Source organism: Onychomys torridus, chromosome 1, assembly GCF_903995425.1.
Source record: "Onychomys torridus chromosome 1, mOncTor1.1, whole genome shotgun sequence".
Taxonomy (NCBI): Eukaryota; Metazoa; Chordata; class Mammalia; order Rodentia; family Cricetidae; genus Onychomys; species Onychomys torridus.
In genome coordinates this window covers 1,335,506-1,342,051 of record NC_050443.1, presented here as the reverse complement: position 1 = coordinate 1,342,051, position 6,546 = coordinate 1,335,506, and the positions used below count along the sequence as shown (strand labels likewise).

General features: G+C 46.1%; 1 pseudogene; it reads left to right on the top strand.

Annotated features, from left to right (window-relative positions):
• The first annotated feature begins 1,320 nt into the window (after nucleotides 1–1,320).
• LOC118590256 overlaps nucleotides 1,321–6,546 on the top strand; it is a 77,969-nt pseudogene continuing 72,743 nt past the window's right edge.

The window sequence follows — 6,546 nt, the reverse complement described above, 5'->3', positions numbered from 1 at the left end:
GGATTCTGGTTTTCAAAATCCCAACTCAGGTCCAGTGCCTCTCTCTCTTTCTGCTGTCTATGTATGCAGATGTAGAACTTACAGCTACCATATCTGCCTGCATGCCACCCTTTTCCCTGACAGGAGGATAATGAATGAAACTCTGAAACTACAAGCAAGCCCCACTTTCATCTTTCCTTGGCTGACTTGCTGTGCTCGTGGCGTCTTCACAACAGTAGAACTGTGACTGAGACAAAGGGAAACTGTAGTGTTTGCAGAGATAAAAAAAAAAAAAAAAGAGTCAGCTTGTCGAACAAAGTAAAATGACAATTTCATACCTAACTGAGAATCGGAGAGGTTAAAAGGGTTGACAACTCACCCCACTGATATGTAGCTCCTTCCCTGGTGTCTTTCACACAAGGCTTCTCAGTATCTACAGCCATCCTATCCCCTCTACTTCACATGTCTAGCCAGCTTGTCTGACCATCACCATTTATCTCCCTTGTCACTTGTCCATGCACTCCCCTCTTCTCTGTTACGCTAGTGCTTCTCTTTTCTTTAACTACAACAACTTCGTGATCAACTCTGATGACTTTAAAGCTTTCTGCCTGAGATTGCTGCTGACATGAAAAACTATAAAATGTAAAAACTATAATCTGAACATTTCTCTGTGTGACTCTAGGGTCAGGACAGCTCACCTATTTCAGGAAAGAAGTTGACCCCTCACTCTCCCTTCATGGAGACGTGCATGTGAGACTTCCCTTCAGCCCCAGTAAACAGAACCATCTTATCTACTGACTCTCACAATAGATGCTAATGGGGACAATGAGTGTGGAATCAGGGCTGGGGATGATCATGCCTGCACCCAATCTGCTTTGACGCCTTGTCTATAACTGTTAGGATATTTAAAGGATGTACTAATACGATCGTGTGCCTCACTCAATTCCAGGAAGAAGCACTGTGTGCTTGATAAATTTGCGTCATTGTAATGATGTATTAAGGACATATGCAAATGTCACCTTTTGGGACATACTTAAGGAAGACATCAGGTTTGTTTGCCATTACCCCTGTCTATCCCTTTGTAGGATGAAGGCAAGGAAGGCAAACACTAATGGGGTTGTGGAAACATCCATGTAAGCACTGAGTCAACTATCCACTGCACTGGGGATATAAGAGGCTGGTGCCTAAGAAAGGCAGTTCCCCTTCCTGTGGGTTCGAAGTACAATCATGTAATGAGGACTGCTCTGCCTCCAAAGACCACACCCTGCTTCCTGTTCCTTTAAACAGGCTCCGCAGTTCTGCCCCAATTTTGGACTCCTACAACCTCTAGGAAGAGATACCATGACTTTCTTCTTCACAACACTGCTCTGTTTTGGTGAGATGTGAAGAGGGGCAGGGATCTGTTGTCTAGAAATGAGCCGGATCAAACATCAAAAAGCCCCAGGGTCTCAAAAGGCTCTGCTAAGGGGAGGACTGGCTCTGGCTTCAGGGACAAACCTCTCACATTGAATTCTCTTCCAGAACTGACTGTGGGCCTCAGGAATGCAGTGCTGGCAGGTGAGTATCTGAAGCTTTCCTCTGCTGCCCTTCTCTTCATACCCAGCCATGCCTGGAAAGTAATGATGGAAAAACAATGCCTGTGTGCTCATCGAGATTTTGGCTGCAGTGTTGTGGGGTTGAGACTTGGAATCTGAGGAAGGATGCCCTGGGTTCCAGATGCTTATTCACTTGCAGCGACCCTCCCTAAACCTATCCTGAGAGCTCAAACAGCCTCTGTAGTCCCCAAGTGGAGTAAGGCGATGATCTTTTGAGAGGTGAACATAGAAGCCAAAAGGCAAAGGTAGAGGCCCAAATCCAATGTGCGAACAGATTATCCTGGAGTTTGGTAACAAGGCTGAATTCTTCATCTCAAAAATTGAGCAGCACCATGCAGGGTGATATTGCTGTCACTATCAGATACTGTGTTGGAGCGTCAGAGGACAGTGACCCACTAGAGCTGCTGTTGACAAGCAAGAGGACACACAGGGTTCCCAGTCTTATTTTTGACTGTCAAGAAGTAGGTTTGCTCTCAGGATTTCCCCTCCCCTCAGTCCTTGAGGATGTAGTATCTGAGAACACATACCTTATTCCTTCTTCTCTCTCAGGAGCCTACAGTAAACCCAGACTGTCAGCACAACCAAGTCCTGTGTTGGCCCCAGGTAGCAATGTCACCCTCCAGTGTGTCTCAAAGCAGCAATATGACAGGTTTATTCTGGTTAAGGAAGGACCACAGAAGCTCTCCTGGATCATGGACTCGCAGTATAACCAATCTTCTGGGCAGTTTGAAGCCCTGTTTTCTCTGAGCTCTTTGACTCCCAACCAGATTTGGACGTTCCGATGCTACAGCAATTACAGGAACAAACCACAGGTGTGGTCAGAATCTAGTGAGCCCCTGGAACTGCTGTTCTCAGGTGAGGTGCCCTGCCTGTCCCTAAAATGATGTTAAGCTTGACACAAGTGCACATGGAGGACTGGGTGTGTGGAGTGTGAGAAGTCAGGTCTCTTTAGGCCACTGATACAGAGTCCGGGAGACAGTGGGACCCATGACACAGAATCCAAAACAGACAACAGTGAGAGAGAAATGCAGGAGGTTCAGGACAGAAATGAGTCTACAGTGGGTTGTCTGCTATTCTGAATCACTTTAAGTGTGATCTACTCTGTATCACTTTCAAATATGCCCACTTCCTTAGCTGTTACCTTTTCCAGGACCTCTCAATAGATCCACCTTCAAGGCTGAGCCAGGCTCTGTGGTCACCTCAGGAAGCCCCATGACCATCTGTTGTCAAGGGAACCTGGATGCAGAAATACATCCTCTGCATAATGTGGGAAGCCACAAGACATGGGGCACCCAAACCACAGAGTAGCTGGGGAAGATGTCCAAATTCCCATCCCTTCTGTGATACAGACATATGCTTGGCAATGCCACAGATGCAGTTTCACCTCAACAGGCTGGTCAGACCACATGACATCCTAGAAATGGCTGTGACAAGTGAGGGGACAGTCAGGGTCTCAGCCCCAGGCTCTGCACTCAGCAGTATTCCCCTCCCACAGCCTAGCCCAGGAGAACACTGGCTATGTGAGTCCATATAACAGTCTGCCTCCTTCTTTCCTAGGAATCTACCACAGTAAACCCAGCCTGTCAGTCCTTCCCAGCCCTGTGGTGACCTCAGGAGGGAACATGACTCTCCAGTGTGTCTCCCAGGAGGTATATGACAAGTTCATTCTCACCAAGGAAGATCAGAAGTTCCTCAGCTCTGTGAACTCACAGTATATACACAGTATTAGGCAGTACCAAGCCTTGTTCTCTATAGATCATGTGACCCCAGACCACACAGGGACATTCAGATGTTATGGTTACTACAAAAATACCCCACAATTGTGGTCTGTACCCAGTGATCCCCTGGAAATACACATCTCAGGTGAGTCAGCACCATCACTGAATAATTTCTTTTTGAGGCTATATGACCTGTGCCACTGTCCTTCCCTTATGGGGAGTGCCCTGTAGAGAGTAACTAATGGGAGAGCGTGTTTTTCTTAGCTAGAGCCCCACAGCTGCATAAAAGCCATAATATGTGCAGGGCAACATGGCATGGGATACGTGTTTGGTAAAATCCAGTTGCACAATTGCTAGCCCATCATTTTCCCATTGGGGCTGATTCCAAATCCCTCCCCATCAAAGCCATATCCTGGAACCTGGGAAAACCCTGACCCTACAGTTTTGCTCTGGCATCAACTATGAAAGATTTGATATGTACAAAATAGGTGAACTAACCTCGGCCAACATTGTGGCCAGCAGATGCAGGTTGTTTCTCCTTGGCTGACTTCACCCTTGGCTTTTTGAACCACCCCTCTGAGAGCCAATGAGAGGTTATGGGGCATACAGCCTCTCTGCTGAGCAGTCAGTCTATTGAGCTCCTGGATATCATGATCACAGGTGAGAGTCTGAGCAGATTCAATTAGGTTCATAGCCTCTGCTGAGGCCCTGATGGGGGATTCCATACGTTGATGACTGGGAAGAGGAATGGGGATCATAGACGGGAAATGATGTAAAGATATAGTTGATGCACAGAAGATGCTAAGTCAGAGAATAAAGACAGAGTCCAGGTCCTCACAGTCAGGCCCTGTGGAGGTCTCAGCACAGAACCGCTCCTATTCTCTTCTCTTTAGGATAAGTCTCTGTCACACGACCTCTCTCAGTGCAGCCACACCACACATTGCCTACACAGGAAGAGACAGACCTACTGTATTAATCATGTAGCATCCTAGACTATCCTTCTATATTAAATAGGGACACATGATCCAAAACCATAACTCAGTCATACCAGACAGAATTGGCCTAGAGAACTGGATATACCAAATGACCAATCACACCGAGACTAAACCAAAATCCAGTTGAGTCCATCAAAACCTAGAATTCAGTGAAGTCTGCAACCTTGTTCTTCAGGATGACATACAGGATCAGAATATTCATTGATTCGGAATTCTCTTGGAAGAGGGTAAATAAGAGGATTTCATCCTGCCCTGGGTGTGCCCACCTGAACAAGAGAGGATATGGGGATAAGACCTCCAGTGATCCTCCACTGCTGAACTTCCAGACTTCTGAGGCCATAGGAGAGCTGATCCAGGCTTGTGACTCTGTGTCCTACCCTGTTTGTCTCAATTACTGTTGTTTGTAAAGATGACAAGGATTGGGGTAGATAGAGTCATCCTGGAATCTATGCTTAATGAGAGGAATCCAAACAACTAGGGAATTGTACAGATAAATTCTCAGTGGTTCCTACTGTTTCCTCTGTTCCATGGTACACACACACACACACACACACACACACACACACACACACACACACACACACCTTTCAGATGTTTGATGAGGGCTAGAATTGCTCAGACTCTCACCTGTGATCATGATATCCAGGAGCTCAATAGACTGAAAGATCACTGCTGATACCACCACTCTAGACTCAAGGACATATCTACTCTTTTATCTGGCTCATCCACACTGCCTCTTCTGTGCAACTGAGACCCTTCTCCATTCCATTCTTCCTGGCAGTTAACACTCTTGCCATCGCTGGCCCCACTCATGAGGCCAATGATAACAATCTAGTTTTTCCTAGCAACCTGCCTTCTCAGCCCCCTCAAGGGATCTCCAAGATGACAGCTAACGGAATGCTTCTTCACTCACACCCCCTGCTGTGCATGACTTCCAATTTCCCCCACCCACTTTGCCCCAAAATTAGCAAGAAGCAGTCTCAAGAATTCAATGCCCTCATTCCACCCCTACTTGCTATCCATAACTCACCTTTCTATAACAATCAAAAACTGGAGGAATGTTAGCATTTTGACCCACCCTTTGGGGACCTGCCCAGCATCCTGATGTCATCTTAGGTAAACCGTCCTTCTTCCTCTCTTCCTTTCTCTTCATGAGGCTGTGAGCACCACCACTTTTCCTTCTCTCTTTCTCTCTCTTTCCCTCTCTATCTCTCTCCCCCCCATTTCTTTCTCTTCTCTCCCCTCCTACTTTAATAATAAAACTTTCCATGTGGATGTCATGCCTGCGTTGTGTGAGTAACTTTCCGATGTGCCCCCTTGGCATGTGTCTCCTTAGTTCACCAAGGCCTCTTGAGCACCGTTTCACAACACTGGGCATCTAAATCTGCAGAGTCCCTACTGAGATCACCAGAAATGCCATACTCAGAATGGTGCCTTGTGGTTGTTCAGTGCAGGGACTGCATAATCAAAGATCATCAACTGGAATACCTTGTCAATTTGTTCTACTCTGAATTTTCTGTTTTCAATTGTGTATCATTGGTGTCTCTTTTAGCCCAGCGAAGCTGAATGAAGATTCTAATAAGAATACAAGAGGGAACCTGACAGAGACAGAGAAAGGTTCACCCCATGAGTATCTATTATGATAATGATGGTCATTTATAGGAATGGAGTCTGTGCAACACTTAGGAAGCACTCAGTGCTCTCAAGCACTTCCTGCATTATACTCCTCTTATTCTGTTCTCAGGGTCATCTAAGACAATCAGTCCTTTACACAACATGATGAAAACCAAGGCAGGTGACTATGGATAATTACAAACAATGGCACTGGACACAGAGGGTCCAAGCTCTGTTGTGGGAAGGCATGTACCCTGAGTGGACAGCCAGTTATCATGGGAGAAACGTTGCCCTGCCCTAACCTCTGTGACTTCTTTGTCCACAAACACAGCCTCAGAGACACAGGATCAAACAATTGAGAATCTCATTAGGATGGGGATGGCCGGCTTGATCCTCATAGTCCTTGGGATTCTGATGTGTGAGGCTTGGAAGAGCCAGAGGTGGGCCCATAATGCATCTGGGGCCTACTCAGAAGAGTCAGAAGCACAACTTTCAAGGTAAAAAAATATGGGAAATAAATATTTTATTTCCAAAATTTTCTGTAAGCAAATTCAATACTTATGTTGACGATAATGTTGTGAGAGAATGTCTAGGGAGCAATTGTGTTTTGTGTACAGAACAAGGTTGAGTGGTGTGATGAGATCT